The 12,129-nt window shown below is 42.9% G+C and overlaps 1 protein-coding gene across 6 annotated transcripts in view; it reads left to right on the top strand.

Annotated features, from left to right (window-relative positions):
- asb15 (ankyrin repeat and SOCS box containing 15) overlaps positions 1-1,554 on the top strand; it is a 388,284-nt gene extending 386,730 nt beyond the window's left edge. For all 6 annotated transcript variants that reach the window (XM_062982329.1, XM_062982333.1, XM_062982332.1 and 3 more), the window contains one exon: positions 953-1,554. The gene's annotated coding sequence lies outside the window, so the exon portion shown is untranslated. The remainder of the gene's footprint in view (positions 1-952) is intronic.
- The last annotated feature ends 10,575 nt before the right edge of the window (positions 1,555-12,129 follow it).

Raw genomic sequence — 12,129 nt, 5'->3', positions numbered from 1 at the left:
TACATAGACATATGGAGACAGAAGAAATGATGTGTGAGGTGAGGAACATGGCTTGGTGAGAATCATACAGGAAGATGTATAGTGTTGCTCATGTCAGGGAAAGGGAGAGAAAAGAATTATTTAAAAGAAACATATGGTTCAGGGGCATACTTCAGCCAGCAACAAACAAGACCAAAACCCAGGGGACCATTTGTTGCCAGAATGGAAACAACTTGGCATGAATTATGAGAGGGAATGTATTGACATTTCCTGGGACTGGGGTTTGGAAGAGCACAGAGAGACAGAGATGAAAGAGACAGAGATGAATGGAACATAAAGGGGAGGCCATGGGACACAGTCCCATTCTGACCTCCATGCATTTACAAAAAAAGTAATATGAAAATGGCAATTGTATACATGCTATGAAACTCTCTTATCTAAACAGAACCCTTGACTTTGTATTACTGCTTCTTCTGCTTCTTTGTAAAATCTGTTATATTCAATTCTAAAAAAAAGCCAAAAGTTTCATGTACTTCTTTGTTTCAATCATATGGTGTTTTTAAAAACCATAAGCAAAATCACAGCTGAAAAGCAATAAGTTGAAAATAACCCTTTAGAAGTTTCATGCAACTGGTGTGTGTGTGTGTGTGTAAATGCCAAAACCAAAGTGGGCAGGCCAAAGGTTGGCAATGGCCATGTGTCCATACAACCATACTATATATTTCTGCTCTATCCGTCTGGTGATCCCTTTCATCCATCCTTTTTACCACCCACCTCATTGAGAAACAATTCAGCACAATATAACACACAAAATGTACACATCATGTTCACACAAACTACTTATACAGCTAGTGAACTAAGCAATATGGAGAGAATTTACAAGGAATATGAAGTTTAAGCTTCATCTTCTTACAGTCTTCTCTCTGCAATCCTTCTCATGTCAGTTGAAAATAGCTTTCCACCTAGGGATGTATGTTCCGTCCCCCAGGACGATGGTTTGCCTTACCTATTGGTCGTTTGTTTGTTTTCCCTCCTTTACATTTTGTTTGAGCCTCTGGCTGCAAAAGCCTAGGAAAAATGGCTTGGAATCTGCAAGAGCTGGCTGCAGTTTTCTTTGCAGTGATTGGTCAAAGAATGCAACATCTTAGGACCGCCCTTTTTACCAGGGTCTAGTCTCCATTTTGGAGCTTCATTCTGGCTATAGTCTTCCAACGTGCTGGAGCTGTGCAAGGCTAACTGGGACAAATCATCCTCAAAACCAGGCCAATCTAAGCCTATCCAAATTAGATAAGTATTGAATTATATTGATCTGGAATAGGAAATCTAGTTAGGGGAGCAGGGTTATTCTGTCGCTTCTAGAACTAATCTTTGCTGTAAAGATAGGGAAGGAAAGAGTTTCTCCTTCTAATATAGGCAGCGTGATTAGGGTATAGTGGTTTTATAATCACCTTTGCTTTCTGGAACCAGGGATAATTCTGTACCTAAAACCTATAGAAATTTGTTTCATTTTCTGCAACTTTAAGATCTGTGCCAGGTTTACAACCTTGTATGAATAAACATCCTTTTTTGAAGTTATCCAGACTCAGTCGTTCAATATCTATAGGACAGCTTATAGGGATTTGCAGTTCGCCCGGATAAAGGACAGCACGTTTCAGTTTTATAGTTTTTTATTGTCCGGCGGACGGCACAGTTTTGAGGTAGATCAGCGGTTTTTCCGCTTGAGCTAGCTTGCACGGCTTATAGTTTTTTATAGTTTAGGAAGTTTAGTTTAGGCCGCGGCTTTTCCGCCTGAGCTCAGTCTGCATACCTAAAGACTCTACCAGCGTCTGAGGCAGTGGAGCCCGCTCTCAGACCTGAAGGAGTCAAATAGTGGGGCTCTATTTCCTTGCTATTTGGCTCGCGTGTGCGCACGTAGCCCAGTGGCTTTCTGGGTTTGCACAGGCTGTGCAGTTCCCAGCAACGTCCAGGGCTCCCTCGGCGGTAGACCTCGAGCCGCGGAGCACCAGCGACAGTTCTTTGGCTGGCTCTGAGGCGTGGAGCCCACCAGAACCAGGCTAGAACCTGGACAGGCCTGGCAACGCTGCTGCGAGTTCGGCCGGAGCACTCAACCGGCTTTGACAGCCTCTTCATCAGGAGTTCGGCCGGAGCACTCGGCCGGCTTTGACCTGCCTCATGGTCCGGCGGTGGTGACCTGCCTCATCGTCCTGCGGTGGTGACCTGCCTCATTGACCTGCGGCGGTGACCTGCCTCATCGTCCTGCGGTGGTGACCTGCTTCATCGTCCTGCGGTGGTGACCTGCCTCATCGTCCTGCGGTGGTGACCTGCCTCATCGTCCTGCGGTGGTGACCTGCTTCATCGACCTGCGGTGGTGACCTCCCTTCACAGCGGGGAGGAGGCGTCTCTTCTCTCCTCCTTTCCAAAGCCAGCCTCGGTGCTCCTTCGGCGGCAGGCCTCGAGCCGCAGAGCACGAGGTGCTTGAAAATTTGGCGAAGTCGCCATTTTGGCAGTTTACGTCACTCGGGCAAGGGAGGTATCAAGTGGCAAGTTGCTGTCAGTTGACATTTTGCAGCTTGCCCACCAAAGTCTGGCGCCAAAGGTCACAATCTTTGTAAAGTATAGTTACTTAGTGATATATATTGCTATGGTTAAGTGCTGTGAATTGTATTATATATTGAATTTGCCTTTATTGTAAATTTACTTGCAGGTATATTGCATTTGCCTTTGTTGTAAATTTACTTGCTATTAAGAATACATAATGTCTATGCAATTTCAAGATGATACAGATGGTATACCTCCTTCTGAGGCTGAACGTAGGAATGAAAGGCCCCAAAGGATAAAGCACCCTTCAGCCAAAATGCTAGCCCATCTAATAGACGAAAAGGAGCTCCTCCATGTGAGGTTAGGTTCGGCATGGGAGCGAATTGTAACATTGATGGACAGAATTGAGAGCTTGGGTATTAAAAGGGTGCCATCCATATTACAGACCGACCTTGAAGAGACCTTCGGTATTTGGAGGGGTTTGGTGTCTAAGATAGTCCAGGTCCTCGAGCGCATTAACGCCAAGGATTCAGAGTTAGAAATAGTGAGTGTCTTAGCTGACACTAATGAGAAAGAAAATAAGGTGAGGGCAATTCTAGATGCCTTGGAATTTAGTTCTCCATCTGTTAATCTAAGGTCTGAGCCAAAAGGAAATCAGTCTTCCTTATGCAGCCATGAGACCAATCTTTTAAAATCACCTGCTGTGGCACTTAGTCTTAAGTCCAACCGCTCTAGCCAGGTATCTAAGCTAAGGGAGTGTGCATCATCTAAACATAGCCACTCTAGCAAGTCTTCTGCTGCTGGGAGTGCCATCTCTTCCCTAGCTGCCTTGCACATTAAGGAGGCTGCGCGTCTGAAGCTAAAGAGCAAGGTAGCGGGGGCGGAGGCTGATGCTAAGGCAGCTGATCTCACCCTTCCCTTTAAAGAAGAAGAGCAACGACTGCAAATAGAACAGGCCCGTAGACAAAGCGAAATGCAAATAGAACAGGCCCGTAGACAAAGCGAAATGCAAATGGAACAGGCCCAAAGGCAAGGTGAAATAGAAATGCTTAGAATAAGGATGGATGCTACTGCCAAAAAGGTAAGGGCTGAGACTTTGGCCAAGGCCCTAATTGAGCCACTCACAGAAGAAAATGTAAGTCAGTTGCCGAAGCAGGACCCTTCTTCCAAGGTGCTTGTGCATCTTAATAGCTTAAACAGCCAGTTTTCGGATGAGGAACAGGAAGACTTCTCTCCTTACCCAGAGCAGGGCCCCAAAGTCACTTTTGAGTTTCCTGCAGAGCAGAGCGTCATAGCGGGGAGCTCACCCTTGCCCGAGCTACCTGTGCCTCCTGCTAAATCCCTAGGTCAGTCAATCAGGGCCTCAAGGCCAAGTGCTAGTTGGCCCTTACAGACAGCTGCACAGGGAGCCACCGATTCGTCAGTGGTCGATGTCATCCCTCCAAGAGGCCAAAGGTTGACGCAAGGTGCACGGTGGGAGTCCACTCCACAACAGCAAACTCCTCAATTGTTCCCTTCGACGCCAGAGTCCCAGCTTGTCTCCATCATCAGAAGCCCCAGAAGAGATCTTAAGGACAAGGGTGTCGAAAAGTTTTCGGACAAGCCTGAGGAATTTCTTCTCTGGAAGGCCACCTTCCAGAGAGCAATCAGAGACTTAAAGTTATTGCCTGAGGAAGAACTGACTCTTCTGGCTGCATGGTTGGGCCCAGCCTCATCCTCACAAGTTAAGAAGATCTACGCAGCCCACGTAGCCGATCCCGACAAAGCCCTGGAAAAGGCCTGGGCCAGGTTGCAGCAGAGGTATGGGGCCAGCACAGAGATTGAAGCATCTCTTATGGACAAGCTCCAAAGGTTCCCAGCTTTGAAACTCAAAGACTTCAAACTCTTGTGGGACCTCAGCGATCTCCTTACGGAATTAGAGTCGGCCAAGGAGAATCCAGAACTGCCCGGTTTGAAGTGCCTCGATCAGCACCTGTCCCAGAGGCAGATCTTGACCAAGCTGCCCTTCACTTTGCAAGAACGCTGGGGACAGGAGGTCTTCAACTACAAGGAGGCCCACTCCCAGGCATACCCTCCATTTTCTCATTTGGTCCAGTTCATCACCAGGGCGGCCAGAGAAAGGAATGATCCGCAGACGGGCCTCCCCACCTTATACCAAGGGACCCAGCCAGAGAAGGCACCTAAAGTGGAGAAAAAACCATCCAGAGAGGCCAAAAGACCGGTTAGTGTTAAGGCTGTTGAAACTCAGCACAGGGCCAACGAATCCAAGTCAGAGGTGAAGGAGGTGCTCTGCCCCATTCACCAAAAGCCTCACAGTTTGGCCAACTGCCGGGAATTTGGCAAGAAGCCTTATAAAGAAAGACAACAGATTGTACAGAAGCTGGGCATATGTTTTAGGTGCTGTGGAGCAACTCCTCACTTTGCATCCAACTGCAAAGAGGACGTCAAATGCACAAGGTGTAACAGCCTTAAGCATTGCACCGCGATGCACAACTCTGACGCTGTCTCCCGCGCCAAAGGGGACACGTCTTCCAAAGAAGGGTCATCTACTGAAGCCACCAACATGCAGACCGCGTCACGGATGCAGGAGGATGCTCCATCGGTCGCCTGTACTGAACTATGCTCTGACGTGCACCAGTTCAGAGTCTGCCATCCCATCTGCCTAGCAGATGTATATCCAGCCAGAAGACCTTGGCTTAAAAAGAGACTTTACGTGGCTTTGGATTCACAAAGCGACGCCTCCCTGGCGACTCCAGAGTTTTTCCAACTGTTTGACATAAAAACCCAGACGGTCGACTACACCATGTCCACCTGTGTAGGGAAGAAGAAGTTGCAGGGTCGCATAGCATCCGGCTTTGTTGTCTCCTCTTGTGACCAGAAGAGACTGTTCGAGTTACCAGACCTCATTGAGTGTTCCTCTATTCCCCGGAACAAAAGGCAGATTGTCACCAGAGAAGTCGTGGAAGCCCATCCTCACTTGCGAAAGCTGAAGAACGCCTTACCTGCTTTCCGTCCAGATGTGGACATTGCCCTTCTGCTTGGTGCGGACTGTCCGAACTTGTTCTATGTGAACGACCAAGTTAAGGGACCTCCAGGGGCGCCCATTGCTCAGCTGCTACCACTAGGCTGGACAGTTACAGGCCCAGTGTGCATAAATAGGATGCACCCTCCATCGTCGGTGGGCACTCGTCAAGCGCACGTGCTTCAAGGCAGTCGCCCCACACTAATGCATAGCTGTTTGAGTCATATCTCGGTCTACTGCCAAGCAATAACTCCAGAGTATTCCTCCATTTTCAAAGTCTCTGAGAGAGACGAAGCCACAGCGCTCTCGAAAGATGAGCAAAGGTTTTCGGACATTATGAATGCTCAAGTCTCACGAAGTGCAGAGGTGAAAGTTTGCAAGATGACCACAGAAATCAAGATGGGCCAAAGATCTTGCCTGGAACCACACCGTTTTGAACGTTTTTCGGAGTGGCACAGTCTTCTTAGAGCAGTTGCTAGGCTTATACATCGTTTAGCTTGCAAAGATAGTGAGCCTTTACAGGTCCAGGATATGATAAAGGCTAAGAGCGTCATATTCAAGTCAGTACAGAGATCTGCTTTCAAGCAGGAAATAGCTAGGCTAGAGCAAGGGCTCAACATCCCTAATCAAAGTCTTCTAAATGAGTTAAACCCATTTCTAGACAAGGAGGGTATTTTGAGAGTTGGAGGAAGGTTAGCCAAAGCTAAACTCAAGGCGTGCATAAAAAACCCCATCATCATACCCCCTAATAGTCACACTGCATTGCTGCTCGTTCGGCATCACCATGAAAGGATCCATCATCAGGGTAGAACTCTAACTGAGGCAGCCCTTAGAAATGAAGGTCTGTGGGTAGTTAATGCCAAAAGGTTGGTCAACAGTTGTATTTTCAAATGTGTCAAATGTCGGCGACTCAGACGAAACTGTCAAAGTCAGTTGATGGCAGAACTACCTCAGGATAGGACTTTGACAGACCCACCCTTTTCCCATGTGGGAATCGATGTGTTTGGTCCTTGGGAGGTTGTCACTAGGAAAACCAGGGGTGGTGTTGTAAATAACAAGAGGTGGGCAGTTTTGTTTACTTGTTTAGTAATACGAGCTGTCCATATAGAAGTCATAGAAGGGATGGACACTTCATCATTTTTAAACGCATTGAAAAGGTTCATAGCCCTCAGAGGGCCAATTAAGTCAATTCGGTCGGACTGTGGCACCAATTTCGTAGGTGCGACCAAAGAACTCAATTGTGTGTCTAGGTTTGGGAGAGACCCAAAGGTTCAGAACTTTACGAATACTGAACAAATTATGTGGACTTACAATGTTCCTCACGCCTCCCATATGGGTGGTGTTTGGGAGAGGATGATTGGTATTAGTCGCAAAATCCTTAATGCCATGTTTTTGAGTCATAGGTCATTGACGCATGATGTTTTGGTGACACTTATGGCGGAAGTTACCGCAATCATCAACAACCGGCCGCTGGTTCCCCTTACCAGTGACCCTGAGAACTTACAACCACTGACTCCTGCACTTATTTTGACACAAAAGGTGCCAGGATGGAAGGACATCATGTTGCCAGTTCCAGACGGAACTCACCGTGCCCTGTGGAAACAGGTGCAGTCCTTGGCCAACCACTTTTGGAAAAGGTGGAAAGCTGAGTACTTAAGCCAGCTTCAAGCTAGAAGAATCTGGCAAAGCCCACAGGACAACATTGAGGTTAACAACGTTGTGTTGTTAAAGGACAAAGACTTGCCCCGCCATACATGGCCCATGGGCATTGTATTAAAGACCTTTCCTTGCCCGGATGGTAAGGTCAGGAAAGTTCAATTAAAGACTTGCAACAGAGGCAAAGTGTCCATTTTGGACAGACCAATTAGTGACCTCGTGTTGCTTATTGGAGATGTTTAAAGTTCTAGTGTTTGTATTGTTGTGTATACAAAGGTGTTTGTATGTTTTTGATTGGTAAATTCCCATATCCTGGGAATTTAGCGGGGAGTGTTCCGTCCCCCAGGACGATGGTTTGCCTTACCTATTGGTCGTTTGTTTGTTTTCCCTCCTTTACATTTTGTTTGAGCCTCTGGCTGTAAAAGCCTAGGAAAAATGGCTTGGAATCTGCAAGAGCTGGCTGCAGTTTTCTTTGCAGTGATTGGTCAAAGAATGCAACATCTTAGGACCGCCCTTTTTACCAGGGTCTAGTCTCCATTTTGGAGCTTCATTCTGGCTATAGTCTTCCAACGTGCTGGAGCTGTGCAAGGCTAACTGGGACAAATCATCCTCAAAACCAGGCCAATCTAAGCCTATCCAAATTAGATAAGTATTGAATTATATTGATCTGGAATAGGAAATCTAGTTAGGGGAGCAGGGTTATTCTGTCGCTTCTAGAACTAATCTTTGCTGTAAAGATAGGGAAGGAAAGAGTTTCTCCTTCTAATATAGGCAGCGTGATTAGGGTATAGTGGTTTTATAATCACCTTTGCTTTCTGGAACCAGGGATAATTCTGTACCTAAAACCTATAGAAATTTGTTTCATTTTCTGCAACTTTAAGATCTGTGCCAGGTTTACAACCTTGTATGAATAAACATCCTTTTTTGAAGTTATCCAGACTCAGTCGTTCAATATCTATAGGACAGCTTATAGGGATTTGCAGTTCGCCCGGATAAAGGACAGCACGTTTCAGTTTTATAGTTTTTTATTGTCCGGCGGACGGCACAATGTAATTTATCACTAAATTTCTTCTTGAAGGTAAAAACTAGTAATTTCAGCAACTTTCTTCTACCTGCAAAGAAGTCTTGAAAACCACAGAGTTTTTGAATGCTGTTCACAATTAGGGACTTATTTTCTTTTTTCTTTTCAGATTCATATGTTATTTGAGTGATTATATTCCTTCTGTTTATGTGATTGTTTTAGTCAATTGTTATGTTTTGTTTTTGTTTTTAATTCTTATAGCATTTTATAGTGTTTTCAGTGTTTTATTGTACAATGTTTTATGCTGATTTTATATTGGAAACCGCCCTGAGTCCCTTTCGGGAGACAGGGCGGTATACAAATAAACTTTTATTTACTTACTACTACTTACTTATTTTTCTTTTTTGCAAGAAAAAGCTGTAATTAGGGACTTATCCTGTATAAAATTAGCATGTGGTTGTTTTACATAGAAAACAGGAATTAATATTTTTGCATTGTAATGATATTTTCCTTGCATAAAAGATTATTTTTAACACACAAAATGCTGATTTTGCATGTCCAAAACCTGAACCGCAAAGATCCATGTCAGTCAAGGAGGCCACAATTTTTTTTTAAAAAACCCCTATGGATTTGGGGTTTTTTTATTTTCAAATATTTTCTAACATTTATTTTATCCTGATTTCCACCCACGTTTTCATCTGTTTTCCATCAATTGGCTGAGCAGGGAGATAATGCTCAGGAAGGGAAGGTGCCTTGCATTAATCGTTGGTAGTCACACGGAGATGGTTCTTTGAGCCACAGTTGGTCTGAAAATGGGTGGGTTTCTTTCTACTGTTCTGAAAGAATAAAAGCAAAATGTTACAACACTTAAAAAAAAGCAACTATCTGAAACATGTAAACATATTTAAATAGAATATAAGTGAAAGAAGTAAGAGATGGTGTTTGGCCACGAGTGTTTTTCCACAAATAGTTAAATGTTATTTCTCATATTTTCCCACTTATAATGATCAATGTCATTTCTCATAGGGGGTAAGCAATTTTGGTTGGTTTATTCATAATTTAATATCTTAACATTAGGACATGTTATTTTTCAATGCTGCTTTGTATTTTTAGGGTTTTTTTAAAGGGGGGGGGTTACTTGAAGAAGCAGATTGTATAGTCTGGTGTTAGTGGTGCAGACAAAGGCTCTTCTCATATGGTCTCTCAATTTTCTCATTTCTTTAAAAGACATGGAACAAAGGTTTCTGAACTGTTGGCTGGTAGCTTTCATAGCAGTGGGCAGTGGCATCATTAGGGTTGATGTCACCCAGTGTGGTTACTCATGATGTCCTCCCTATGGACGTCCACCAATACCAGATGACACTACAATATTGCAGCTAAAATATCAGAGAATTTGACAAAATCAATGACTAATAAATTATAAAATTACAGTTAATTCTTGTAGCGCATGCAGATGAAACCACATGATCAAAAGCACTATTGTAATTCGATAAGAATGGCACCTCTGATTATCTGCAAGTGTATTAGAAGGTTTGAAATGTTGCCCTTGTAGTTATATTGATATTGTACATGTAAGCTGGATTCATGAGAAATGTTTTTGTGCTTATAGCTAACTATGAGGATTTTTTTCAATAAAAATACATTTGTATTTATACATTGAACACACATTTAATAGATAGACATCTTAGTGTCACCTCATCTGATTATCCTAGGGGATAAAAGCCTTGTGACTTGAAGGTTGGGTTGCTGACCTGAAGGCTGCCAGGTTCGAATCCCACCCGGGGAGAGCGCAGATGAGCTCCCTCTATCAGCTCCAGCTCCATGCGGGGACATGAGAGAAGCCTCCCACAAGGATGGTAAAACATCAAAACATCTAGGCATCCGCTGGGCAACATCCTTGCAGACGGCCAATTCCCTCACTCCAGAAGCAACTCCGGTTGCTCCTGACACGAAAAAAAAGCCCTCATCTGATGGTGTCACTTGGTGCAGTTCGCACCTCTGCACTGACTTAGTGATGCTACAAGTGGTGAGGTGGTGAATCTACTCCATGTTTTTAGTCTGAACTTTTATGGGATACTCTGGGTACTGAGCCTATTTTGTGAGTTGATTTCAATACCTTTAAAGCAGGATTAATTCAAAGTGGATTTACTGCCTTACTAACTTGGAAGCCATTTAGCACTGCTGATACCCAGTCACATCTTTCAAAGAATTGGGAAGTGATGCTCTTTGTATGGACAGCCATTTAAGACCTTAAAATAATAAGTAGAATCTTGAACTAAGCTGTTATTTGGATGTTTGGGATCTGTTGTTTGAACATCTGATTATCCAGATGTTTTAAATACCAGTCTGTCTTCTGGATATACATGTGTGTACTGTCTTCTGTTTTATTAGCTCTGAGAGTTTACTTCTCTGTTGAAGATTCTGTGAAGATTAATTGAGTTAATGGTTTTACAGTGTTCCTAATCAGCTGCAGCTATATAAATGTTTACTTCTATTGTAATAACAATTGCTTAGCATGAAAAAAATGGCAATAAATCTCTTTTTCAGGGTGCCCTTGTCTACTAAATGTCACTTAAAGAATTAATTTAAATTTAAAGGCTTAATTTAGTGACTTGTTTTTTTTCCCATTAAGATCATACTAATTTCTGGTTATTCAACAGGCAACATAGTTTTTTGTATGTTTATTGAAAACCAAGTGTTTTTATGTTCAGTGGGATTTATTCAATGGGACTGTATCTAGATCATAATAATGCTGCAATCCCTTGCCTACTTACTAAACATGTGCAAAATTTTCAGATGTTTTGTAAGTAGGAAGGAAATTCATTAAATTTGTACATCTGAAGTGATATCTAATGGGTTTGCTTGGTCCACACCAAAACCTTTAAAAAAATAGTTTTATTAAAGAAAGTTTGCATATACACAAAAGTGGGGGAACAGTATAAGTAAGAAAAGTAAGAAAATAATATAAAGAGGAAATGAGAGAAAAAAAGGTCCAGGGAGGGAGAAATTCGTGACTTCCATTCTACTTCCCTTTGTATGGTTATAAAAATTCTACAGTACATAAATCCAGCAAAAAACGTTTCTTTCCCTCTCAAGTCTTTAGTATTTCAGCAGATAATTTTTGAAGATTGACCAATTGGTATTTTTTATTCCTCTACCATTGTTTTCCTTTAGCAGGAATGTTAATTTGTCCATATATTTTATTTCCATTGTTTTGATTATCCAATCTTTCGTATCGGGTATTGTATCCAATTTCCTCCTTTTCGCAAAGACCATTCTTGCCGCAGTTGTAAGATATGTAAATAATTTTTCTTTATTTTGGTCTGCAAATAATTCTGATAATTCATCAGCATCAGAAATAATAATAATAATCATCATCATAATCATAATAATAAAAATACATCAGCATCAGAAAGCATCAATCAGGATAGCAGAGAGAGAGATTTGCCCCTCCGTAGCCAGCCAGAGTTCCAATGAATACGGGGCGGACATTGTGCTATAGCATATTTTGCTATAGTATTGTTGAGTCTCCACTAATTTAACGTCGTTTGTGGTACAAAAACAAAGTTTCTGGAATAGAACAACTAATTTCAATATAAAAACTACACTACTAAACAGGAAATATCACTTTCAAACTAGGAACAGATTGTTTTATTATTATATTATTCAGAGGCCGGATGGCCATCTGTTGGGGGTGGTTTGATGGTGTATTTACTATGATTTTTGATCCTGGGTTATTCAGAGTCTGGATGGCCATCTGCCAGGATTGTTCCTTGGTTATAAATGTCAGTTCCTAATTGGCGGTATCATAGAAACATGGGGAAAGTTTATTAAACTGCAAAAGCTTTCTCTTTGTTGGAGGGACATTGTGCTATACCACATTTTGCTACAGTATCTTGTTGCGTCTCCACCA

The sequence above is a fragment of the Anolis carolinensis genome, chromosome 5 (genome assembly GCF_035594765.1).
Source record: "Anolis carolinensis isolate JA03-04 chromosome 5, rAnoCar3.1.pri, whole genome shotgun sequence".
Classification (NCBI taxonomy): Eukaryota; Metazoa; Chordata; class Lepidosauria; order Squamata; family Dactyloidae; genus Anolis; species Anolis carolinensis.
Note: the sequence above shows the minus strand (reverse complement) of the source record. Positions and strands in the feature narration are given on the sequence as shown.